The following is a 27,133-nucleotide window of genomic DNA, read 5'->3' on the forward strand; positions in this document are numbered from 1 at the left end:
GGCTGGGTTCCATGCAGGCACCCAGCGTCTCATGGCATGAATGTGCCATGCTTGTTTTTACACAGGGTCTTTGCCTCTGCTGCTCCCCCTGCCTGGGGTACTCTCCCTCCTCCTGGGGTGCCATTTGCCCCCATGGCTACTGGGATCCATTTGTATAGTCTGGACGCTTGACTTACATGGACATCCTCAAGGACAAGCCCTTCCCGCGCAGACTCAGGGACTGGCCACACCACATTGTTGGGTGCTAACAACAGGCACCAGGGGAGCTCCAGGCCCCGCCCACCCAGAGTCAGCCCTGCCCCCGCCCACCCCCCGTCCTGGGATGGTCTGGCTTCCCTCAGTGAGGCTGGCTCTTCTCTTCTCCTTCCCCCACCCCTGAGGAAGATAGTATAGAACACAGCGATGGATGCAAGTGCTAAGTTTAGGGTCCACAGGAGCAGGAAATGATAATGAAAGACTGTCTTGCTCTTTTATTTATAGACGATGAAACTAAAGCTCCCACCATCCGTCCGTCCTCCCCATTTCTGTCCCATTGCCTTGGCCATAAGAACAATGAGCTATATCCAAAGAAGATAATGACCACAGCTGCAATCTATTGAGTGTTGACCATCCACCAGGAACTGCGCTAAATGTCTGACATGGATGATTTTATTCCATTCTTAAAACACATTAACCAGATGAAGAAAATGGGAATCAGGGAGATTTTAAGTATCCCTCACTTGCTAAGTGGTGGTGAGATTTAAACTCAGGAAGTCTTGCTCCAGAACTAATGCCCACTCCATTAACCTGAGCTGCCTTGGCCAACTCAGGCTAATTTGGGGCTTCTCCATGGAAGCAAGTGGCTGGAGGGTGCATGAAGAGAGAGGGGGCCAGCTGATGCTCACCTGCCCTCACCTCAAGGCTCTGAGCTGGGTCTCCAGGTAGGGGAATGGATCAGGCATCGCCACGCCCCCTTAGTTGGTTGCCTAGTAACCAGGGAGGTGGGGTGGGGAGGCAGCCAGCCAGGATCAGAGGGCATGAAAGGGAAGGTGAAGGGAACCATCACTGGAGCTCCGTTTAGATGATGCTCTCAGACTCATCGCCACAGTGAGGTGGGGATAATTGTTTCCCTTTCACATTCAGAAAACTAAGCCTAGGAGACTTGCACAGCTTGAAGTGACCAAACCAGGGAGTACAGCCCGGCCTGTCCGATCACCCTCCTCTTGTCCTCCACTCCATTTTACCTCCCAGAAGCCAGCCTGGTCATTCCTCCAGGAGGGATGGGAATGAGAAGCGATTCACGTCCCTTTTTTATGACTCTTGTTTAGTCTTCATCCATGCAGTAAATGTTTTTAAGCATCTACTATGTACCAAGAAACTGTTCTCGCCAGTGGGGATACGACATTGAACAAGGTCCCTCCTGGAGCCTAGAGTCTCGTTAAGGGGGTCAGACAATAAACCAATAAAAAGGCTGTAATGTCAAGAGGCAAATGACACCAGCCTAGCCGTGAGGGAGCCGTGTGTCTGAGTCTCTCTGGGCTGTGCCTACAAAGCAATGTGAAGCGGCAAGTGCACCTGGAGGAGGTGCTGCAGGTGGGACAGAGTTCTCCCCAAGGCCCCTGACCTGCTCCCAAGGCATCCCCACTCCCCCAGCTCCTGAATCCCACCCTTGCTGTCCCCACCTCAGCCAGCTGAGCCAGCACAGGCCCGGATGCCCCAGAAGGCATGTTACGTGCAGACTCTCAGGGCACTATCCCAGTTTGCTCAGCTGAACTGGTGGGCCGGGTGGAGTGGGTAGGTGGTGCTGGTGAGAGGCAGCTTCCCAGGGCAGGATAGAGATGGCCAGTTTCCCAGACCAGCCGACCAGAAGCACTGATGTGCGCTGTGGCTGTGGCTGTCCAGGGCTGGGGTCTCACGTGCAGCTGTAGCTCCTACAGCTGACAGAGGAGGCAGCCTGGCTCAGCCCAGCATCGGAGAGGATGAGCTGGGAGGACATGTTACTCAAAGATTGGTACTCAGATCAGACCTGGGGTGGGGGGCAGGTGTTTGTTAGAAATGTCGAGTCTCAGGCTCCACCCCAGGCCCACAGAATCAGATCCACAGAAGAACAATCCCTTGTTCAAGTCGGAGAAGCCTTAAGCCACTTATCCAAAGGAACTGTCCAGTGGGTCTACAGGGAGGGTCCTGGCAGGTCACTGATCAGGGAGGATGGAGGAGGCAGCTCAGGGTCCCGGAGTGTCTTGAAGCAGTGGAGGAAGGTGAGGGGGAGAGGGAGAAGAGGTGGAGAGGGGATCAGACCCCAATCTCTGAGGCTGGGAGAGGGCAGGAGGGAGGGAGGTGAGTAGGAAGTGGGGGAGGAGGAAGAAGGAGGAAGAAGGAGCGAGAGCCTCCGCCAGGAAGGCCAGTGGAAGGATGCTGGCCAACAAGTAGGGCAAGGAGCCAACTGCAGCTCTCAGAGCACCACTGACAACTCCCTAGAGTGCTATCATCTCCACGGACAATTAAAACCCGGCTGTCTCTGGTGAGCCCTGGCAGCCCTGGGCCCACCTGCTGCTGCTGCAGCAGCTCTGGGTCCAGCCCTCTCTCTCCCTGTCGCACACATGCCTGCTCTCTCCCAGTCACATATGCTCATTCCCTCCCATCCTCACACCGCACATCGGCGTGCACCCGCGCCTGCACACACCCGAGTAGCGGGCATATTCCTCCCCTCGTATCTCCTGAGGGCTGCCGGAGCCCTGGGAACAGCCGCCTCTCTGGGCGTGGTGCACACACAAACAGCCTCTTCCCCAGCCACAGTGTGCTTGCACCATTCCACACACACGAGAGTTCACGCAAACATCCCCAACCTGCTCTGTCACATACATTCTCCCACGTGCATGCTTCTGCTCACACCCCCATGTGCACGAGCTGCATGCATGCACACCCCTTCTGACACCTCGGGTGGGGTGGGGAGCAGTAATAATTCCAGGGGACACTCACTGAAAGCTTCCTACGTGCCAGGCACCGTCCTAAGTCCATGGCTTTACTCCTTACTGCAACCCTAGGAGGTAGGAGCCATGATCATTCTCACTGCATACATCTGAAGGCACAGAGATTTCAAAGTATTGGATCAGGTCACACAGCTAATAAGCAGCAGAGCTAGGGACCAGCTAGGGATCTGAGCTTGGGACCAGGATCCTAAACTGCTCCATCTCACGATGCTCACGGCAAGAAATCTTCAAAGCTGCAGCCCTCCTTTCCCCCCTCCACTCAGTTGAGGTTAGGTCCCTTTGGCACACGGTCTAGGGGTGTTCTAGCTTTTTCCTTGAAGTCAGTGATCACAGCTGGTGATATATTTATGGGATTGTCTGACTTTCACTCACTCACTCTACAAATGCTGACGGAGCACCCCCCAGGTCCCAGGCGCTGTTCTGGGTGCTGAGATCTGTTCTAGACTGTCTCTTGTACCGCTGTCCACCCCATGGGGCTGGGGGTTCCATCCATACTGCTCCCAGGGTGTCTTGGATGCAGAGCAGACACTTGGTAAGAGTCCAGACAGAATTAACGGATGCGTACAGAAGATAGCATTACAACAACCCATTCTCACATCTGTACCGGTGGAGAGCCTTGGGTTCCGAGTCTCGCACACTCAGTGTCACACAGCCTCAGCACGCACGTGCCATCACTCTGCCACGTTCCCAGAGATGCGCGATCACACAGTCTCATGAGTACCCTCTCCCACCATATTTGCACCCATGCCACTCGCCCCCTGACACACACACTGGTGGGGATGGGGTGTGGTTCCAGGAGCTTCACCAGGAGACAGGGCTGAGGAAGGAGGGCAGTTGTAGTTCAGCAATCTGGTCCCAGGAAGTGAGCCTCTCAGACAGCCAGAGATCCTGCCCCCAAATCTCTAAGTGGCTACTCCCTGTTTGCCCAAACTCTGGGACTTATGGGCTCAGGGCAACATAAGATGGGGTCAGTGTGTATCAAGGGGTGCTTTCAAGTTGGAAAAAGTAGGTGTGGGGATGAAAGATTGGGAGGTGGCAGCCAGGAAGGAAGGGAGAAAAAGGAGGTGAATGACAGTTGGGGGCCTTGGGGTGAGGACAAAACCCCTCCCTTCCTTGGCATCCCCTCTGGCCTGGCCAAGGGACAGGACCTCCATGCCGGAACCATCTGGCCACATGGGCGGTGAGGGTGCGGGGCCCAGGCCAGACAGGCCACATGAACACCGAGAGCAGGCTGAGGATTAATCAGGGCGATCCAGGCCTCAGGGACATCTCAGGCGGAGCCTGGCACACGCAGATTGGGTAGAGGAGGGGGTGGCGGGACAGAGGAGGTTGGACAGGGGGCAGGGACAAGGCTAAAGTCAGGCAAGGAGCAGTACGATGCTCAGACTCCTTGAAGTGAGGGCAGGAGCAGAAAAATCACGCCGAGCACTGCCCTTCAGAGCATCCCCAAACAGGGTCACCCCACGGTGGGCGTTCAGGAGTGCAGGGGACAGAGGTAGCTTCTAACCCTAGATACCATGAGGCCGGCCAGAGGGGTCAGAGAGAGGCCTGAGATCAACAAGGAGGGGATGGGGAAAGGACAGAGGGTCAGGGTGACAGCAGGTAGGGCTCTGGGAGGAGGGGGGAGGGGAGCTGCCAGTGGGTCCCCTCCTCGGGCTTCAAGGCAGGCCAGGATGTTCCTGCCTAACCCTAATAAAGCTGCCCAAAGTCCTGAAACCTGGTGTCCCCCTGCAGCTAGGCCTCCTGATGCACCCTCCTACCAGCCACAGCCTCTCACATCTGCTTGCCTCCCCAGGAGCTACTATCATTCTGGGACTTGGGCCTCAGGGCACAGTCTTCATAGAGCTCGCTCGCCTCAATGTCTGGGGTCGGGGCAGCAGGAGCAGGCACGGTGAATTTCACACCCGTGTACAGGATGCTGCGCACAGAACAGTGTGTGCAGACTGTGTGCACACGGGCACACGCCCTTCTGATTCTCTTTGTCCTCCTCTGTTGCTACTGGGCAAAAGGTGTGGGTGTTGCTCATTCCCAGGGTGGCCGGGATGGGTCTCAGGTGTGGCAGTGGGATGACTTTTCCAGCTGGGACATCTCAGGGCAGAGGAAAGGCCTTGGGGTCTCAGTCTTCCTCCCACACAACCGCAAGGTGGCTACATCCTAAGCCCCCAGCTACGGTCATTAGACCTCAAAGGCACTCCTGCCTTCTGCCCTCCAGGCCGTTGTGGGCCTCTGCCACCACTGCCCCTCCCCCACCTCCTGCCGCAGAGCTGGAGTTGTATGCGGGTTCCTTCTCCCCTCTGATCATGTCACACTTGGGGCCCTTCTCTGTCTGATCTCTCCCAAAGTAGGACCTGCAGTAGAGGGTGTTGGCAGCCCCTTCCAGTTGATTTCCACTCCACTCCTCGCTGTGATGTCTTTGTAGAGTTTTGTAAAGCAGGGATGGTGGAGGATGCTCCAGGAGAAGGTTGGAGAGGAAGTTTCCCTGAACCACAGGTCCTCACCCAGCCCAAGAGGAAGGGACCTCGCCCTTCAGCCTACAGGAGCCCACACCCCACCCCAGGGACCCAGACTCACTATCTCCTCCTCTCTGAGAGAATCGTAAGAAGCGAACTGCTCAAGAATACAGAGTCATTGGAGAAAGTGGATGTTTCTTGGTTCTGAAGCTCGACTTGGACACAAAATGCCACGGTTCAACAATCTGTCCATCCATTCATCCATCCGCTCACCCACCAGTCCATCCTTCCCTCCTTCCCTCTGTCAGTCCTTCCATCCTTCCACCCCTCAGTCCATTCATCTACCCACCCACCCATCTACTCATTCATCCATTAATTCAGGTCCTGCTCCCTGAGCTATGGCTGCACCCAGGCCCGGGGCTCTGTGGACAAAGAAGATGACTCAACACAGTCCCTGCCTGAGATGAGCTCCCAACCTGGTCAAGGACCAGATATAGAGACAGATAAATGACAAGACAATGTGATAAGCCCAATTACCAAGCGACAAACGAGAAGCTGTGGAAACACATCGGTCAAAGTCTGGAGGAGCTTCGGAAGGCTTGGCAGAGAAGGTGACATTTCAGCTGAGTCTTAAAGAGTGGCAGGCTTCCAGTTGGAGCCATGGGGGAGAGCTCATTTTGACACTCCTCAGAGGTGTCCTGTGATAGTTTTAGCTCCACAACTAATAACTTTTGGGGGTTCAAACTAGATCCTCCCTAAGCATTGATGTCGAACACAATGCAGTCAGTTTACACCTTGAACTAAGAATTGAAGCCTCACAAAAAGTTGTCATGCACCCTTTCCAAGGACACAATCTTCCCCTAGAAATCCCAGCATGTGCATTTAGGCGGGTCTATGCTGTAGCTCCGGCTAGCTGACCATCCCTTCCCTTCTCACAGAAATCCTGATCAAAGATGAACTGTTAAGAGCAGAGCCCCAAGCAGTGGACATGCCATGTCCAAAGCCAAAGTCAAGCCAGGGGGTTGAGGAGGTGAGTTCAAGGGTCACAACTCCAAGCCCAGGAAGGCAATGCTATGGGTCAACTGCACGTCTGTCTAGTAGAGTTTCTCCTAGACCTGAGACAAGGATTTGCGTTCAAGTAGTTTATTTGGGACATGATGCCAATAAACACTGATGAAGAAAGGGGATGTGAGGCAGGAAAGGGAAGGAAGCCCCAAAATGGAGCTTTGCTGTGTACATTATGGCCAAGGGCTACTTGGGCTGAACCTCACTGGGTCATTCTGGGAGACAGCGCAGACTATGTCCCAAGCTGATCCCTCTGGCAGAGCTGAGAAGTCGGGGTACTTATCCTCCAATCCCTATCCACCATTGGCTGAGGGCTGCTCCAGGTGCATCAGAACCCCAGCTCTTTGGCCGGGGGAAGGAGTCTTAGGTATTTGGAGCAAAAACCGACAGCATGACTGGAGTGAGTGCTGGGGACATGGCACAGCACCAGTGGCTTCTGCAACAGGGCCCATGCCAGGAGCCCCTCTGGCCACCATGGAAAGGCACAGGCTCACTTCTGGGATGAAGGAAGTGCCATGTTTCAGACACTCAAAAGAAATCTAAGTAATTGGTTCAACTCCGAACAGTGATCAGTGACAACTCACACAGATAGATGACATCCAGATGACAAGTGCCTCCTTAATAGAATTCAGGAAGGGTACAAAAGGTGCCAGGACAGAGGTTCCAAAGAACTTTAATGCAAAAAAAAACTGTGCCTGGGCACCATCCTTCTGGCCCCAGGGCATCACCAAGGAGCCCAAGGCAGGAATGGCCATGCGGATGCTCTAGTTGGCTGCCTCCACCAACGGGGCAGCAGGAAGCAATTAGGCTGGTTTGACTGTCAGAAGCGCCAGAAAGCTTTACTAAGCACCCAAGTCCACCAAGAGACCCTGATGGTGGGTCGAGAAGAAGCCGTGGCTGTCAGCCAAATGGACAAAGATCAGAGTCCCTTCCGTGGGAGGACTTGCAACGTGCCCAGAGCTCCCGTAAGTGCAGAGTAACTTTACCCCTGAGTGTTGCAAAGTGAAACTCCACAAAGTGCCAAGTCACAGAAAACGCCAAGATTCTTCACACATGAAATAATGAGGCAATAAATCTCAACTATAAAGTTAAATAATTTACCATAAATATCTAAAGCTCTCAAATTATTCTCTACATTAACTGCCTATGTTTAAAATGATCTTTGCATTCACTATGTCACAGATGGCAAAAGCAGACAAGAGAGTCCTTGACAACTCTAACTGCAATTAGCCCTTCCCAGCTGCGGTGATTTAAAGGCCTTTTCAGTTAAGCTGAATGAAACACTCGCGCTTTATAAATAAAGGCTTTACCAGGGCTGACAATGAAGTATTTGAAACGTACAGGCCCGAGTTGGTGGAGAGGGGGTGGCGGGAGCGTACTGTCACTACATCCTAAAACCCAAGTCCTACACACCCCTCACACCATCTCCCCACTCCCCTGCCTCCCACTCACATGATGCTCAGACACACTCCCCTCCCTCCCTGAGCACAGCTCCCCCTCCACTTTGACAAGGCCCCACCCTCCTACCCACCCCACAGACAACCCCCAATTGCCTTCCCACTCCTGCATCCTTGGGCATCCTTGGTCCATATTGCTACACCAGCACATGCATGCATGCCCTCTCCCCTCTCACAGGCATACAGGTGTCTCCACCCCTGCACGCCTATGCACACGCACCCCCATCCCTTCTCCCCTTTGTACGTGTACACACACACACACACACACACACAGAGCTGAGGATGTTGTGCATCTCCAAGAAAGGTGCCCAGATCATGAACAATTTCTCAGCATGTAAAGGCCAAATGAGGCCAACCGTCCCGGGTGGGAGACCCGAGTGCCAACAGTAGTGGCGGGCCCAGGTGCCCTCGCTCACTGCTCTGGCTGGCGGGGGAGGAGGGCTCCCTGCACGGGGGAAGAGTTGCCCTTCAACAGCTCTCAGCACCTTGGAGACAGGAGGTAGGAGGCGGCTGCGGCAGTGTGCAAAGGAGGTCAAGGTTACCCTCTGATTGCCGTGGAGCGCTCCTCCCAGGGGCCTGGCTGGTTAATTGCTTGGAGTCTGGTGTGACCGGGGGAGCTGTCTGCAAAATGGTCCCTGTGAATCACATGCTCTGATCTCTGGGATCCTTCTGGGGAGACCCAGCCTGAGCCCTCACTGCTTCCCAGCCCAGCCTTGCCCACCATACAGTAGACACAGACCAGGAACCGCCGCCCCCCTCCAGCCCAGAAAAGCTTGGCTGCCCCTTGTGCTCACCCACTTTGGGGTCCACAGGGTCCCTTCCTGTATGTCCTGCTGGGACCCTGGCCTCAGTCTGAAGTAGCCCTAACTCACAGCCTCGCCCACCTGGCACCCACAATGCAGGAGGGAGCCATGTCCCCCTTTACTGAGCAATTACTTCACCCAGGCATCATGCTAAGACTCCTCCAGACTTTATCCCCTTTGAGACTCACTGGCATTCCATGACACAAACACTATTATTCTCACCCTCAGTTCTCTAGTGGGGGAAATGACACAGGGAGGCCAAGGAACTGGTCTAAGACCTTACGCCAGGGAACAGAGCAGAAGGGACTGGAACTCCCAGCAGTCCAGCTTCACAGAACACAGCCTTAGCCACTACTCCATAACAAGGCTCTCCTGGCTCGCCCTCCAGGTCTCTGTCCTGACCACTGCCCTCCAGCACCCAGACCTGCCAGGCTGAGCCCCCAGCCCCTGCCCAGTCCTCCCAGCCTTCCCAGCTACCTACCTTAAGCATTGGGTTCCGTTTCTGAAACATGGGCCAGCCCTGACCGTCATGTCCTCACCCCATCCACCTGCTGTGTCTGCTGGGTTAGGCCTTCCCTGTGCAGCCATCTGCATCCCCCATCACGAGATCCTCCTTCACTTCCCAGCTTGGAAGGGCCAGTACCCTGCTACCGAGGGCCAGCCATGTCCCCGCATCCCTGGGGACTGGGAGGACTCCGGAGGAGCTGGCTCTGGATAGCCTCTGCAGCCACTGGGAGGACTGGCCAGAAGTTTCGGAGAAGCTTTTGGACTCCTGGAGGGCTCCACTCAGACAAGTTCTCATAAATTTGCTGTTTTAAATATTTGAGTTCCAGGGAGATGCCTGGGCTGGGGCCCAGCTTACAAAGGAGGAAAATGAAACTCGTCTTCTCTAATGGCAAATAAAGGCATTTACAGGATTCTGATCCGTTAGCAGAATAGATGACACCATTCCTTTCTAAGCATGGATGTGAGTGTGGAGGAATCCCAGGGGACTGGTTTGAGGTCTGGAACAACTGGGCAGCTGCAAACTGCTGAGCCCAGGGCCCTGACTGCTGGTGGTAGCCAGAGTTCCAGGGAGTGGGGAGAGGGGCCTCCAGGGGCCACTGAGATCAGATGAGAAGAGAATTGCTTAGCTGCAGATTCAAGGCCTTGCTGGGGCTACGAGCCTCCTGCAAAGGGGCAACAATTTTGCCGCCATAGTCCATGCAGCTGTGGAGACTGGGTCCTGGGCCCCACCTTCCCTGTCTATCCCCCTGTGCCCCAGCTGCCCCTTCCTTGGTGTGTAGGGGGAGCTGTGGTGGGGATGGGGCTGTAGATTACCCTGAGCTGCCTGAAGGAAGCACGTGGGCTTCAGACTCAGCACTACCACGTCCTTACTGTGTGAACTTAGGCAAGTCACTTTACCTCTCTGAGCCTGTCTTCTCCACTAGGAATAAAAGCCCTCACCTCACCAGACGCTGGGAGGATTTGACGAGCCCATGCAGGCGAGGCACCCAGCACAGTGCTGGTCACCAGATGCACTTCATAGACGTCAGCTCTACTTGTTCTTCCCACCTCTTCTGGGCTCCCCTTCGCAGGAGCCCTAGATCATCCTAGGTCAGAGCCTGAAGGGGCCACGGGAGCCATCTTCTTTACCTCCTGTACTTTACAGGCCCGGGGGGAGGCAGTGCGCAGCCCCAAGCACACAGCAAGGCAGCAGCAGAGGCCAAACTCAAACCCAGCCCTGGCCCTTCCCATGCACCCCGGCTGCCTCCACCGGCTCACCTGCACAAGAGGCTGTTTTACGAGCTTCCTAGCAACAGCCCTCATTTTCCAGAGGAAAATCCAGGCTGGAGAGGGAAAAGGGTATGGGCCACACCACCAGCAAGGAGAGAGGTGGGGATTTGAACCCATGTCTCTGGGGCTCCAAAAGGTACTCTTCCCCGGGAATCTGCCTTTCCCCAGCTGAACGCTAAGATCTTTGCTTCTCCTGGACTCAGCCCTCAGCTCTCCCAGGAAACAAGACTGACCTTAATAGCGAAGGGTCTCAGCCAGGTGGTGGGGAGGGCCCAGGAGCAGTGTACAAGCCTCTGCCCAGATGAACCCGTATCCTGGCGTGGGCTGGGAGTCACACCCGGTGGAAGAGGCTTGGCTTGGGGCCACGTGCTAGGGAGGGCTGGGTGGCCAGGGCTCACCTGCCCGCAGTGGAGGTAGTGTGTCGCTTGGTGGGGAGGGCAGATGGGGCTGGGTTGGGACCTGGGAGTCCAGGCAGGCCAAGGCCTGGCAGGAAAATGGGGGAGCTGACCAGGATAGCTCCCAGAAGAAAGCTGACTCCTGCTGTGCAACTGGCACCCTCTCCATTGTTTGTTTCTCCTCGAGTTCAGGTTCACCCATAATGAGTGGACCCTGGGGCACAGAGAGAAAGGAACAAGATTCTGTTTTCTGCCCTTCACAGAGTTTAGGGAAGTAAAGGAGGCTGACTTTAAGGAAGGAAGGTCACCCAGGTGCGAGAGGTCACAAGGCAAGACATATAGGGGAGACACCAGGTATTCAGTGAGGCAGGATCCCAGGGTGTGTAGGGGCGGGAGGGGGCTGAGAGGGAGGCGTGGCCGGGCTGCCAGAGGGCCTTAAACACCTGTCTCTGGAACCTGTACCTTAACTGGAGCGCGACAGGGAGTCTTGGAAGGAATGCAAGCAGAAGGCCATGATCAAATCTTCAAGTTAGAAAAGTCAGATTCTGGCGGCCAAAGAGTAGAGGATGGATCGGGTGGACCTCCTAGGAAATACTGGGTCTGGGTGGAAGATGAAGCCAACCAGGACTGAGGCAGTGGTGACTGGGATGGTAAGGAGGCAACGCGAGCCCGAGACATGGGGAGGCGGAGACCAATCAGACAAGGAAGGTGAGGGAGCCTGTGGACCTACTTGGGACTCGGTGGAGGAGCAAGAGTCAAAATAGCTCATGTGTCTGGAGCACCAACGATGTGCCAGGCCCTACTGTTAGCTCAGCTGATGCTCACAGAGACTCTATGAGGTGGGCACGCCATCTTCATCCCCACTTTACAGATGAGAATGCTGAGGCAACAAGGGGCCAAGCAGCTTCCCAAGGCCATAGCCAGCAAGTGGTGAATCAGGCTTAGAACCCAGTCGGGCCCCGAGGCCTGAGCTCACGCAACTTTACTGCCCTGCTGCCCTGGGTTCATAGGAGAAGATCAGTGCTGGACGAGGCATGTTTGAGGCATGCCGGGACCTCTGGGTGGACTAAACTGTGGGCCTGAGTCTCAGGGGGAATGGAAGTTCCGGAGGCATCAGTACAACGTGGGAGATGAAGCCCTAGGGGCGGGCCTGTGGAGGACACATCGGGAGGATCGGCTGCAGAGGAAGAGCCTGGTAGGGTGACTGACCCTGGCAAACCCACAGAGCCCTGTGCACATGCGCCGCGGGAGAGCAAAGCCTGGTGCGAGGAGCCCTCAGCTGGTGTCAGGAGGCCGGCTTTGATGAGTCCCTGAGTTGCCTCTTGCTGGCTGTGCATCCTTGAACCAATATCTTGACTCTGAGCATGTGAGCCCATTTTCTATCAAGTGGAGACATTAATAATACTCTGTTCGGAGGGTATTTGGGAGGATAAAATGCGACAACTTTCAAAAGGCTTTTGTTAACGGGAAATCTGATGGATATTTGTAAGTACTCTCACAGTAATGGTTTTGTGATGTGAGTCTGGGCAAGGTCTGTGTAGATGACACGTGGAAGGCAGGGAGGGGGTGTGGTGGACAGAGACACGCACCCCCCAAATCCCCTTTAGGAAGACAGCTCACTCCCTTGTTCCCCTGCTGCCTGAAACAGCCCTAAGCCAGCAGCTCGCTTTGGGCACTGCCTCAGCTGAGATCATGCCTCCTTCCAGGGCTGGTCTATACAGAACAGCTGATCAGCACAGGGACGTGCACGGGCTGGGTACTCTTGTCCCAGTGCCGTTCAGCTCGGAAGAGCCATGCCAACTTCAGAGCTCCTTATGGGATTTGCAGAAGCCCATGTGGCCATTGCGTTGCCGCAACATTTCTCCCTGCCGAACCCTGCTTCCCCTCCCTCCCTTCACTGGTGTGGGTCCTGGGAGCACTCTGTTCTAAACACTCGGCCAGGAGATCCCCATGCCCATGCTCCACACAATGACAGCAAGACTCCACCTCCCCATGGGGCCCAGACCATCGGTGGACAGGGCTGGCCACTATCTGATTCTCCCGCCAGGGAGCTGCATCGACATTCTCTAGCTGGGTGGTCAACACCAGTCAGGGTTATCCCCTTTTCCATTTCTTAGCTCTGTGACCTAGGACAAGTTAATTCACCTCTCTGAGCCTTCGTGTCCTCCATTATCAAACAGGCATAGGAACCTCCATTTCACATAAGTGTTGTGTTAAACTAGGAAATACTTCTTAAGATCTTCATGCACTGCCTGCTTATTTAACACGGGCTCTGCCTTCAGACCGTTTGACTGTTACATTTTCTTGTTCCCAATTTCTTAAATAATTATACGAACATCTAGGTTTCTAGTTACCTGGAGCTGAGCCACCTTAAGCAAGTTACTTAATCTCTCTTTTTCTCAGTTTTGTTATCTACAAAATGGCATCCGTCCCACAGGGTTAGTGTGAAGATAAGTGGTTAACCCACAAAATACTTGGGAAACAGTGTCTTATATGAAGTAGGTTCTCAATAAATGTCAGCTCTTGGGGGAAGGATATAGCTCAAGCGGGAGGATGCATGCCTAGCAGGCACAGGGTCCTGGGTTCAATCCCCAGTATCTGCTCTAAAAATAAATAAATAAATGAACCTAACTACTTCCCCTCCCCTCCAAAAAAATAAATAAAAGTTTTTTTAAAAGGAAACTATTAATTAATTAATTAATTAACCAGTTGATTAATTAATTAATGTCGGCTGTTGTCTTCAGAGCTCTTATCAGTTGGTACCAAAGGCTCAGTGCAGTACTCTTGGCTCCAGTCTCTCTCATGCAGAGTAATGTGGCACTCCATCACCTCCCTCTTCAGACTTCTACTTCGAATCACACTGCCCAGGATTTTTGGAGATTGATTCTTGCCAGCAACTGGATGCCCCATCATACAAAGCATCATACTAAGATTGCTGAGTCGGGGTGGGGGGTGACCCACTCCTAAAACTCTTCCACAGACACATACATTCCATAGCATGTCTTTGCCTTTTGACTCTTGCTGGATTCTGAATCTGTGTGCTAGGCCCACCATTCTCTCCACTACGGTTAACCTTGTTCGATTTGGTTCCGGCTGGGGAAAGCCCTTCCCAAACAGAAGAGCAGAGACAGCTCACAAATGAGAGAGACAGACAGACACTGCCTGTGACCTCTGCAGAGCAGTGGGGACTTAGAAGGAGAAGCTCCGGACTGGAGCTGGGCAGACGCCCACCAGGGGGAGGGAGCGGTTTCATGAAGACTGCAGAACCATCAAGATCCTTAGAAATGTCGCCGCTGTCATCCAACATAATTGCAATTTCCCACAGTTTCACGTTACATGTGAAATTAATCAGCACACTCACACCGGCCACACCGTCAGTAATAACAATGATCACTACTGTTCACAGCGGTCATGTTCCATCCACCAAGTCTGTTGATAGGCAGTCCCTGAACACCTCTGTTCTGTGCCTTGTGACCCTCTAGCCCTCCTCCCCTAGAGCTTCAAATGATTGATAAGGCTGGCAGCCCAGCCCCAGGTTAGCCAAGGCCATGTGGAAAGTTGGGAGTCCCATTAGATTCCTTCTCGTGGGAATCTGAACAGGGCAACGCTGAGCATGAAGAGATTGGTAGTGGAAGCTGAAAGGCCACGAGATTAGGGAGGATAGAGGGGTCATGACAGACCACATGCAAGCGACAGGCACCAGGAGGGCATGTGAGCACAGGTGCCGAGGCAGAGAATGGGGTAAGGAGGCCACGGGCAGTCAGGAAAGCAAGGCAGAACCCGGGGGATCTGAGGCCTGCCTATGGGGCACTCCTGTGGCTGAGGTACCCAGGGACATCCCAGACCCCCACCCCCCCCAAGTGCCCTTCAGCTTCTGCTCTGCCGGAGTCCTGGTTCTTTCACTTTTACTGGGTCCCACACAAGTACCCTTACAACAAACCCTTGTGACCTGAGGTCATGAGAGGGAGTCTGCTTCTAGCGTACCCACGGCCAATGAGCCGAGGGCAGAACCCTGTGGCACTCCAGCAGAAACCCCTTTACTTGTGGTTAGAACATCAGTGAGCAGTTACTAACCCACCTTGATATCTGCACTTCTCCATCTCATCCACAAGGACAGCTTGAGAAGCTTTCCAAGCACCTTGCTGAATTCAGGCATAAGTGTTCCCTTGCTCTTAAAGTTTGCTGACCCCATTCGAGAAAGAAAGTTTCACCTGGCAGAACTAGGCCCTGTACCTAACATCGCCTGTGACATGTGGGAGGTTTTCAAGAAAACTTGGTTTTTGTTTATGGTGAATCCATGTTCAACCATTTCAGCCTCAAGAAAGTTCTCTGATCGGCAGTTTCTGGAAATCACTCTCCCTTTTGAAATTTGCCCATCCCCAGTCTCCCAGGACCCTCCCATCCTATGTGCTCCAGGAGTCACCAGCACTGGTTCAATTATCTCAGTGGCAAGTTCCCTCAGTGCCCAGGCGGGGGTCTCCTGTACAGCCCACCATGGGGCTGTTTCTCTCCTTGGGGTCCTGGCTGCCCCTTGCAAGCTGACGGTGCTTCCCTTCAACGGTAAAAGCAAAACAGGAGTGAACTGTCACCTCTGTGTCCATTGTCACCCATCAACATGAAACTCTTTTCTCGTTCTCAATAGAAATTGAAAAGACTTTTCACTCTTCCCTGGCCTGCCTTCTGCTCCCCTATTTCTTCACTCCACAGCCCATTCAGGGGCTTTTTTTTTTTTAATTTCTTATTTAAGTGTAGTTGATTTATAATGTTAGTTTCAAGTGTACAGCAAAGTGATTCAGTTATACACATACATCCATTTGCATATTTTCTTTCCAGGTTCTCTTCCATTATATGTTATTACCAGGGGCTGTTATTACACTATTATTACAGGCCTCTTAAAGGGAAGGGCACTCCTATTTATTGGACATAAGCTACACACCCATCCATGTCAACATATCTCATGGATGAATTCTTCCAAGTCTCACGATCTCCTTTCCAGAACAGAGAGGTTGATAACCATTCCAAGGCCACACAGCAAGGAAGAGGGTAGCCAAACCAGAACTTGAACCCTGGTCTGTGGGTTCTCCATCCTGCCTCTACCACTGACCACCTGTCTGACTCGGGGCAGGTACCATAATCTGCCTCAATTTCCTAATCTGGAAATAAAGAAAACAGGGTGACCAATACTTCCTTCCTCGTGGGCTGTTGGGAGGATTATTCCTGCCATTATGTGAAGGAGGTTTAGCACCGTATGTGGCACATAGTAAGCACTCAGTAAATAACAGCCTTATTATGACGTATGGTTATTTTCTCGAGGCATGCATACTCCATGCAGTGCCTGAAAGTCTCAGCATTTGAAATTCCTCCTGGGGGATGATGGGCTCTAGGAATCACACCTCTTCTGATGTGCCTTTTTGATTAACTGCCCTTCTTTCCATCCTTGGGATACGACCTCAATTAATCCAGTCTCTTCAGAGAGCTCCCTATGCAATCAGGCCGCTTTACTTAGGAACCACCCCACACCCTTCTGTCTCCTGGGGTCAATTTCCAACTACACCTTCGGAAACAGAAGCTTGCAATTTCCCCAAATTTCTGAGCTCTGTCTCAAAACACAACCCTGCTCATGTGTCCTCTGAGCTTCAAGATATCACTTGCTAAAGTTTGGGCTGCATCCTCCTCCCCTGACGTCACAGATCTAGATCCTGCTGTGCCCCTTCACCCACCACCTTCTGGTTGGTCAGAATTAGATCTCAGGCAGCTCCTCTGGGCATGTTCTCTTTGTCCTGGGAGCTGGAACTGTCACCAGGCAAGTCAAGAACTCGCTGGAGGCTCTGTGAGGGTCTGAGGACATTCCCAGCTGCTGTCTGGAGGCCTGTCTTTCCCATCACCACCACCTCTGCCTCTGCATCAGCACCAGGAAAACGGCTCCACTTCCTCCATGACCAGGCCAAGGCCAAAGGGAGACTTTGTAGAGGGGAACTCAAGTGTCCAAGTCTTCCCTTTCTGGGATCTTGTGGAAAAGGCCTCTGAGAGCAGAGTAGGGAGAGATAGGGCTGGTTTGGGTGCTGGCTCTCCACTTGCTTGCCTGGTCACCATGGGCAAGTCTCTTTGAGCTTGGTTTCTTCACCCATAAAATGAAGCTCCTAAGACCAAACCCACCTACCAGGTTTAATTGTTGTAATTAGTTATGGGATAAAATTATATGATGCATGTAGGGTACGTTGCTTTATCAGTAAGAACCCGTTATTCCAGGGCAGGTGCACTTTGTCCCCCAGGGACCCTCTGGTGGGATGAGCAACGGACAGGCCTTCCCCACCATCCAGGTTTTCTCAGACTGAGTCTCCCAGCTAAACCTGGAAAAGTCCCGGGCCAGGACAAGCTGGTCACCCTACCTTGAGGTTCTACCTGGAGGACAAGGCTACTCAAAGGGACTTGGCTCCATTTTGTCCTGAGCTGAGCAGCGAGCAGGAGAAGAGGGGAAGAACAAGAAGACGTGAAGCAAAACCGGTTCTCCAGGCAGAGATGTGTGTCTGTGTCCAAAGCAGGGCCCCGCCTCTCAGCTTCCCCACCAGGCACTTTCCTGGTGTCAGGGCATCCCTGCTCCTGGAGGGGAACAGAGGCATCTCTGTCGCCTGTGGTCCCCATTCAGTTAGAACTCAGTGGGGGTTGGAGGCAAAAATTAGCTGCCAGGGGCTGCCCAGCTGTGTCCTGGCTCCTGGAGACATGGTGTTGGGAAGGTACCTTCCTCCAAGACAGTGGTTCTCAATAGAGGATCATTTTGCCTACCACCCTCCACCCTGGGGGACATCTGGCAATGCCTGGAGACATTTTTGGTTGTCACAACTTGCGGGGGAGGGTGCTATTGGGATCTAGTGGACAGAGGCCGGGGATGCTGGTTAACATCCTACAATGCACAGAACAGCTCCCACAACAAAGGCTTATCTGGCCCCAAATGTCAATAGTGCAGAGGCTGTCAAACCCTGCTCTGGGGAAGCCAGAAGGAGCTAATTCGGGGTGGGGACCTGGGAACCAAGGGTTCAAGGAAGAGCCCTTCCCTGTCTCAAAACTGAGCTCAGCATCCATGCCCTACCCCACCCTCAAGCAGGAAACCGGATCCCCCTACCTCTACCAAGTCAAAACCAGAAGTAACAAGCGCCAGGGGTAGGCCTAGGAAAGGGGTGACGGGTGACAGGTGGGGGAAAGGGACAGGCACTTTTGGCACCAAGCTGGCAAGGAGAGAGCTTTATGGCTTGTTCTGTTCAGAGTTTTAATTAAGCGTCTCAAATAAGGATTTAATTGGGCTGTAACAAGCCAGGCTATTGTATGCGAGAGAAACACCTGGGGATTATTAGAAAACATTTTTAAGGCAGTAAAGCTGCAGCAAACACTGGCGGTTGTTAAATCGGGAAATAGAATTCCAGAGTTCAACGCCACACACAGAGAGGGAGAGCCAGTGCCCCGCCCGCCCACTGGCCTTGTAGTGGGGGGGGCCGGCTACAACCACACCGAAAACAGTGGAGGAGCCCAGGGCAGAGGGACTCAGTCCAAAGCCTTTGCCAGCTCCTGTCTCTCAGGCTGCTTCTGGGGAAAATGAGAGTGTCCAGGCCCACACTGAGTGGGACAAGGGGGACCACACCCCGCTGGAGTGGTGCCATGGTGGTCAGGCCCAGTGTGGGTCCTAAGAAAAACCAGAAATGACCAGACTTAACCTGGATGGAGTCCAGGGTTGACAAGCCTGTGACCTGGAAAGGACATGACTAAATCCAGGCAGGGAGGAGCCAGGAAGTGGCTACTCCAAGCCTAGGAGTAGGCCAGGCCCATTTTATTGGCCATCTCTCCCCCAAATAGAATTGAAGCTCTATTAATCCAGGGCCCAGGATCTGTTTTGCTCTCTGGTGTGACTTCAGAGCATAGGATGCTTGGCACATAGTAGGCAGAGCTGAATGAATGCATGGGAGGGGCAGTGGTGTCCGGGCCCATCTTACAAGGGCCAAAGCTGGCCATGCCCCTCCCTCAGGCCCAGGTTTCTGATTGGAGGACCCAAGGACACCAGTAAAACAGGTAGCTGCTTACCTGATCCAGGTTTGGGGATGGGAGGCCCTGGCCAAAATGTTGCTTCCTGCTGTGAAAGTGGCCTAAAACCCCACCATCAGAGGCCCTTCTCTACCATGTTCAAACAGGAAGCCTTCCCTAACTGTGCCCTACTGCTGGTCCCCCCCTCCCCTGGCACCCCAACTCACTTTTGTTAGGGCCTGACCACAAGGCCTTGTAACTTAGTACTGCTTTCCTAGTAAGACTGTGTTCTCCCCAAGAACCAGCCCATGTCCAGTTGACTCTCTGTCTCCAGCATCAGTCAAGGGCCTACAGGCAGAAGACAACCTGTGGCTGTTAAGAGTTATCCCTGAACCAGTAGCTGACTGGTGTGCAAGTACCAGCAGCATCTTCTTCATCCCAGGTGTCGTTTACTGGACTCCCCACCACGTGCCAAGCGCTGTCCTCAGTGCTTCACTTGTGCCACCTCACCCAGCCCTCCTGATGGCTTTGTGACATGGGATTACCGACTCTATTTTATAGAAGAGGAGCTTGAAGCCCATAGAAGCCCCCCTTTACCCCATTCTGTTGCCCCTCCCAAGCTCCCTAACATCCCAGTGTTGAAGGGAGCCCCCCTTCCCAGCCTGTGAATGGCAGTGTGAATTTCAGTTCAAGGTAGTAAGGGAAGCGCAGCAAGTCTTCAGGCCCCAGAACCACTGAAGGGCCCTTCCAGAGCTTCAAGCCCAAGAGGCTTCTTAGGCTCCTGCTACATCCTCAGGGGTCCACCTGCAGGGTCTGCAGTTCCGTCACCCGACCTCTAACCCTTCCCCACCCTACTCTGCTAACTTCAGAACTAAGGGAAGGTGGTATGTATTGCAGGTGGAGAGAGAAGGAGAAGGGATGAGGGCAGCTTAGGTGACCTGCTGGGATACTGGGATACAGAGTGGAAGGCTCGGGTGCCCAAGGTTGAGGGGCTTGAATGTACAAGGGAGGAGGTGAGTCAGCCGCACATGTTAGGACAACCCAGGAATCAGGGAGGGAGGCTCAGTGCACAGAGATGGGGGGCAGAGGAAGCGGCCCAGGTGCACCGAGGAAGGAGAGGCAGCTGCAGGGGCAGATGGAGAGGCAGGTATCTCTCCCAGACCAGGACCAGACACTGCTTTCTCAGAAGGAAGGAAACTGCAAGTCAGGCGCCAGGTGTGGGGAGCCAGGTGAGCAGCAGGACAGGCAGAGAGCTCACCATCGGCATCCGACCTTCAGGGTTGTTTTCTGAAAAGGTCCTTTCTGGGAAGTACCCTGAGGCCCTAAGTCTAAGTCTATCTTCCCCTCCCAACCAAAGAGGCCCAGGGCAGGTGGAAAGGGGCCTTAAGGACTGGTCATCTAACCCGCCCCGCCCAGCCCAGACTTTTCAGCTCCGCACCCCCTTTCAGAAGCCTGGGCTCACCCCAGTACAGGGTGGGTCCTCTGGCTGGGCTTCAGCGCAGCACGCCCAGCCCGCTCCCAGCAGGAGGCATTGCCGGGCAGAGGCTAACCGTAGTCCCGCACACGTGGGTGACAAGTCCCAGCTTCCAGATGCTGTTCCAGGTCTTATTCAAACAGCCTTCTCACTGAGGTCCTGGGGACCCAACCATGTTTCACATCCCCTCTCCTCCCTCCTCCTATTCCTCATCCCTGCTTATTTTGTCTCCTAAAAACTCAATATTATCAAACACTCTCTGCGTTTTACTTTAACTGTTATGCTGGGGGTTACTGCCCCGCGAGAATGCAGGCTCTCTGAGGGCAAGGACTGGTGTTGTTTCACTCTCTGCTCAGTCCCCAGTGCTGGGAACAGTACCTGGCATGTGGTAAGCACTCAAGAAATACTTGTTGTCTAGATGAATGAATGACCTTCAGAAATCCATTGTCTCCTTGAATCTTTCAGCCCTCTTCCGGTTAAGGTTGACAAGACAGGTGTTATTTTTATCACCTCTATCATATATTACAAGTAAATAATAATCACAGTACTCACAGCCAACTTTATTGAGCACTTCCTAGGTGATAAATGTTTCACACACATAAGTCTAATCAATTCAATCTTCACAACAACCTTAGGAGGTAAGTGCTATTAACCCAATTTGACAGATGGAGAAAATGGAGTTCAGAGAAGTCAGGTAACCTGCACAAGGTCACACAGCCATGTGCCAGGCACCACGCTGAGTGATTTACCTGGATCCTATCAGTTAATGCTTCCATCTATCTCACAAGGCAATAATTTAACTTTATGCAAAAGGAAACTGAGGCCCAGGGAGATGCCATGGCTTGACAAAGGTCAGAGACAGCAAGGTGCAGAGCCCAGACTGAACCCCACATCTGTCTGAATCCAAAGTCCGCCTCCTTTCTCCTATGCCCACCTGGGCAGCAAGCTTCCCATCAGAAGTGGGCAGTCAGAGGGACTTGAGATCAGAGCGGGAGAGAGGTGAGTCTTGAAAACAGTGGCCTCGATCCCAATTCCTTTCTTGGGTCAAAACGCCTGTGGGGAGTCTTCCGTCTCCGAAATCCACATTCAGTGAACATCCACGGGGACATCACTAGGCTGGGCCCTGATTTCACTTAACTCCTTAGCAGGGGAAGCTGGCAGCAGTATCCAGCTGCAGAGATTAGGGAGTAAAACGCAAAAGGTTGCAGCATCCCACTTCAATTTCTGTCAATAACTATCCAAGGATATTCCTGGGATTACCAAGCAGTAATTTTCATTCATAACATACAGAATTGAAATGTCTTTAGAGGCTGTGAATGTATGTCCCATGTCCCCTACCCCTGCTGCCCATCGCACTCAGAAAGATGAGCTCCCGTGAGCCACTGACTTCATTTTATTGTCACAGGCCGGGAGTGGCCGGGATAGACAAGTGGTCCTTCATCTGCCTGTTGTCAGAAAGACTCGTCTGAGATCAATTGTTCTAAAGCGAAAGTCAATTGCATTTGGCAGTTGTCTTCTCAAATTTAACGAGTTTATATTCAATAAGTCTATACAGCAGGGAGCTTAACTTAAGTTACTCGGGGGATGTTCCACACCTGATCCCCTGGCAGGAAGCCGCGGGGCTCCACCCCTGGCCCTCCTCGGAAGCATTATGGAATTTCTCCCCGCTCCTGGAGGGGGCCTGCAATGGCTGATAAGGAAACCTTCCAGACCAGAATCATCACACCAGGAAATGAACTGTCCGTTTGTTCATTTGTAGGAAGAGACACAGGACTGGTTTCGAATGAAAAACCCAGGGCCCTTCTCCATGTTGAAGTGAGAAGAAAAGTTTCTTTTTTTTTTTTTTCTTCCAGAACCCAGCCCATGATCTGGAACGCAGGTGCCAACTTTTTTTTTAATTGAAGTATAGTCAGTTTACTATGCCGTGTCAATTTCTGGTGTGCAGCATAATGTTTCAGTCATACATATACGTACATATATTTCTTTTCATATTCTTTTTTGTTACAGGTTACCACAAGGTATTGGATATGGTTTCCTGTGCTAAGAAACTTGTTACCTATTTTATACATAGTAGTTAGTATCTGCAAATCTCGATAGGGTCTTCAATCCCCTTAAAAGAAGGTTTTGAGCAAACCTGCACTTACCAGGGACAGAACCCCAGAGAGCTGAGTGCCAGTGGTTTAGTTGGGAGATGGTCTCTGGATACCTGGTAGGGGAAAGGGAAGTGAGATGCGGAAAGGGAAGCAGCTAATAAATGGGTGCATCGCCGAGTAAGTTACCCCCATGGGCAGCTGGAGCTCAATTTGGCTACCCCCCCACTGCCAGGAACCTTTGGGAGGTGGTGCAGAACCTGCCGCAGAATCATGAAGGACAGGAAACTGGGATCGTGGTGGATCTGTCCTCGTCCTGATCTCTGTGGGAGGAGGCATTCACTCTGCAGTCAGAGCTGCAAGTATTCTCAGTGAGCAGCCCAGGCTCACAGAGGAATCTAAAGGGATATGTGCTCAGTCCAAGGGGTGCACAAGACAACCCACTGGGAATGTAACTTCCACCTACATTGATTTGAACCTCATCCCTTTTAATTACCTATTTTCACGTATGATTTATTACGTACATAGTAGATTGAGCCAGGTGTACTTGTATACAGCTTATAAAGAATAAATCACATTTATCAGGGTCCATGCTAAACTTCGTCACTAATGGGTGATCATTATCAATCGAAGCCTCGAGATCAACTGCTTGAGATTAAACGGGAGCTACCAACAGCCAACTACCTGGATATCAGGTCTTGCCAAAATGGTCACCTCAACACACATCTCTTGCCCAACACAAATCCAAAGTCTAATGGAGAGAAACAGCACTTTGGAGAACAGGCAGAAGAAAAGGCTGGTCATTTATGTCTCCAGTTCTTCTTGGATTTATCCTCGATCAAGCTGTGCACCCAAACCACATGCCTAGGCTCCTGGCTTGGTTTTGTCGTTGTGTGTTTTGTCATCACGCCTTCAGCTGACAGGGAGCACAGACAAAATAGCAGACACAGTCTCGGGAAATCTGCTACTGCCATTTGGTAGAAGGATGCTATCTTTCTCAGTATCTTCCCCACAAAGCCCCAGGTGAAAAAGAATTATTTTAAAATGAAGGGTTAATAAAAGCTGAATTTTGTCTCAGAGATACTAGGGTGATTTACTTCACATAGAAAAGGTAAAATTATATAACTAACAGTATTTCTCTTTTCCCTGTGGCCACCAGGGAATGCAAAGTCAAATGCTTGAGCCAATTATAGCAACTGTAATGGACATCATATAGCATATACCATGGACAGAGCATTTTACCTTCCCTCCTAGGAAACATTATATTTGTAATTTATATTTTTCCTGGTCCTGAATTCTTTGAACAATAAGTTAATGATCTTATTAAGTGTAATTCTTGTACATAACTTCAAATTACTTTTGTGGAGTGAGATGAAGCAGTTACTAATTTATCCAGGAAAAATTAAGCCCAGCCAATGATGGCCCCAGTAGTGCTTTTGGACACAAAAAACATCAATGACTCCCTCCTGAGTCAGTGCCATGATATTTCAGCTGCTGAGTCTGCCCTGGACAAGAGAAAGAGAAATGTTCTTTGCTCAACTTCTGTGATATCAGCCTCAAGAGATGAAGATGCTTGAGATTCAGGATCTGGAGTGGAGTGGGGTCTGGGATCTGGCCAGAAGGCTCCAAGCCCCCCACCTCCATGTACCTCACCCAAATGGAATCATCATTCTCTGTTTTCATTTATATCCTGAATCAACTCCTGGCCTTTCTGAGCAACTGACTATCTAACCCATTATCTCTCTCAAAACTCCTCTTAACCTCTTCTTTGAACTTATCCTAAAGCTTGTCCTTTCCAGTCCAAGGACAGACCCGCTTCAGTGAGTACTAGAGAGTCGGGGTACTCCCCTTCTCTGCTCCCTCTGTCTTTACAAATTTGGAATCCAGTCCCATTGGCTGCCACCCTTCTGGGAGGTCACCTTTAGTCTGTTTTCCCACCCCACTCACCACACTGGCTCCTCAGCTCCCAAACGCTTCCTCTGTATGCTGCCCCAGGTGGGCAGAGGCGAGGAGAGGAGGTGGGGTGCTGGAACGGCTCCTGCTGCCCATCAGGAAGCCCAAAGCCAACCTGAGGGAGGCTGAAGGGGGAAAGATTAAATACATGAGGCAGCACTTGGCCAACCTCAGACACACAAGCACACATGCAGGCACACACACACACACAACACACATATACACACATCACACACATGCACCCCTCAGAAAACATCGAGGCAGCTTAGACTTGTGCAGGCCAGGGGAAGCTGCTCTCCAAAAAAAATCACACATCAGAGGGAGGAGGAAGAGACAACAGGGCAGGAAGTCACATGCATCTGGTTCTAATCCCCACTCCACAGCCCACCCTCCTAGGGGGCTCGCACAAGCCACCGCACCTTCTCGGAGCCTTGATTTCCTTATCTTTAAAGCAGAGATAAGGATCCCAGCCTATCTCACAGAGGGCGTATCAAGTTGAAAACTCGGCACAAAAGGGCTTTGAAAAGGATAAAGAACCACATAAAAGAGTGAGAATTGTTACTGTGATTGTTCCCTTTGAGAGCTAAGGGACCCCAGAAGAACCAGAGAGAAACTGAGCTTCAGGCTCTGGACTTGGTGAGGGGGTGGGCTGGCCAAGGGGGCTCCCAGCACCCCCTCCCTACCCCTCGCCTAAATGGAATCAGCACTCCCTTTGTTTTCCTTTGGATCCTTGAATCAACAGGCCTAAGTCTTCAGAGATGAGGTCTCCAGACGTCACCCAGAGGTCATCAGGTCCCTCCCTACTCAGTTGCTACTCTTACACGTGAGTGTCTCTGTGTGTGTGCATGTGTGTGTCCTCTAAAGCTTTCCAATAGATTTCACATGTGTGACTTAGTGTGGTGACCACAGTGGGGACAATCAAGATCTGCAGTGACTGAAACCCATGTTTACAAAACACATACTGCGTGTGACGTAAGCAACGTCATCTCCATCTCCCCAAGATCACTGGATTCTACCCGCAGTTCTGGGCTCTCTAGATCTCTGGGCCCCACCCCAGGTGAGGCAGAAGGGACTTAACCAGTCAGCCCCATACTGTAGACAGCAGGGCCACCATCAAGGGCCCCCCTAGTCCAGCTGGAGTCCTCACCTTGGTCCCTGGGTGGGGCAAGGGTTCCTGCCTGTTCCCTGGGTTTGAGTGCTGGACTCAGACACCTGCCTAAAAGCCTCTTCCCTCCAAAGACAGTTAATCCAATGACAAAGTCCAATCCTGGCCCACTCTGTCTGCTGCCTTGGATCTCTGCAGCTTACTAGCACCTGGGATTTTCCCCTGGGCTCTGTCAACTTCTGGCCACTCCACTGCCCCATGTTGCACCTCACTGGTGGCCCTGCTTGCCTGGGTCCCTCCTGATCTTGGCTGCCAGCCTTTCTGGACATCACACTCTGCCTTGAAAGGACCAAGCCCTATCCCCTATCTGTGGCTACATCTCTGCCCCGACCCACTACTCCTACCAGGGGTGGCTCTGCCTGCCTGGACAGCCTGAGTTCCATCCTATTTGATCAACCTGCTCTCCTCCATCCACTAAAAGCCACACAGAAACTCTTCAAGGCACAGGCAGACCTCCTTTTATTGCACTTTGCTTTATCATGCTTTGCGGATACTGTGTTTTTTACATATTAAAGGTTTGTGGCAACCCTGCACCGAGCAGGTGTACTGGTGTCATTTTTCCATCAGCATTTGCTCACTTCATGTCACTGTGTCACATTTTGGTAATCTTCACAACATTTCAAAGTTTTTCATCATTATTATATTTTTTAGGGTGATCTGTGATCAGTGATCTTTGATGATACCACTGCAAAAAGATTATGACTCGCTGAAGGCTCAGGTGACAGCATTTTTGACTAATACTCTATTTTTTAATTAAGGCACTTACACAGTTTTTCAGGACAATGCTACTGCACACTTAACAGACTACAGTATAGTGTAAATGTGACTTTTAGAGGCACCGGAAACCAAAAGATCTGTGTGACTTGCTTTATCGTGATAGTCACTGTATTGCAGTGTTCTGGAACCCAACCTGCAGTATCCCCAAGGTCGGCCTGTACTGGGATACTGAGGGGTAGAGGCATGCTCACCTGTCCTAGACCTCAGGGCTGCACAGCCAAGTATAGGAGTAGGTGCAGCCTCTGGAAAGCCAGATAACAAGGAAGGTATTGAGTATCTGACAACAGACGGTGCCAAAGTTAGCCGAAGGGATCAGAGGGGCTGGACCACCAGGGAGGAACACGAGGAAGCTGGGTCTGATCTGGGCCTTAAAGGGCAGAATGCAGGTAGGAAATAGGGCAGGAGGGCTGGCCAGGCAGCAAATGGCTGTCAGAGCAAAACCATGAGAGTGGGAAACTACAGATCACTGCATCACTCATTCATTCAGTCATTCTTTCACTTATTTATTCAATATTCACTGAGCACCTACAATGTTCTAGACACTGTCCAAGGCACTGGGCATATTGTGGTAAAGACAAAAGCCCCTCCCCACTCCCACGGAGCTCACTCTCAAGAGAGTTAGGGCTACAGACGAGGTAGGTGGAGACTAGATCATGGAAGGCCTAGAATGCCAGACTGAGGAGGTTGGACTTTATCTTGCAGGCACAGGGGAGCCCCTGAGGGATTCGGAGTGAGGCTAAGTTGACATG

At 52.2% G+C, this 27,133-nt stretch overlaps 1 protein-coding gene and 1 long non-coding RNA gene across 2 annotated transcripts in view; both read right to left on the reverse strand.

The window, feature by feature from the left end:
• Positions 1-27,133, reverse strand: part of GRIK3 (glutamate ionotropic receptor kainate type subunit 3) — a 225,596-nt gene that overhangs the window by 169,517 nt on the left and 28,946 nt on the right. The gene's annotated exons all lie outside the window — the stretch shown is intronic.
• On the reverse strand, positions 113-9,063 carry LOC116668347. Its single transcript, XR_004325513.1, has 3 exons — positions 9,052-9,063; positions 5,455-5,462; positions 113-266 (listed from the first exon to the last, which is right to left on the reverse strand). It is a non-coding gene; the product is annotated as an uncharacterized LOC116668347 (long non-coding RNA).

The sequence above is a fragment of the Camelus ferus genome, chromosome 13, assembly GCF_009834535.1.
Source record: "Camelus ferus isolate YT-003-E chromosome 13, BCGSAC_Cfer_1.0, whole genome shotgun sequence".
NCBI lineage: Eukaryota > Metazoa > Chordata > Mammalia > Artiodactyla > Camelidae > Camelus > Camelus ferus.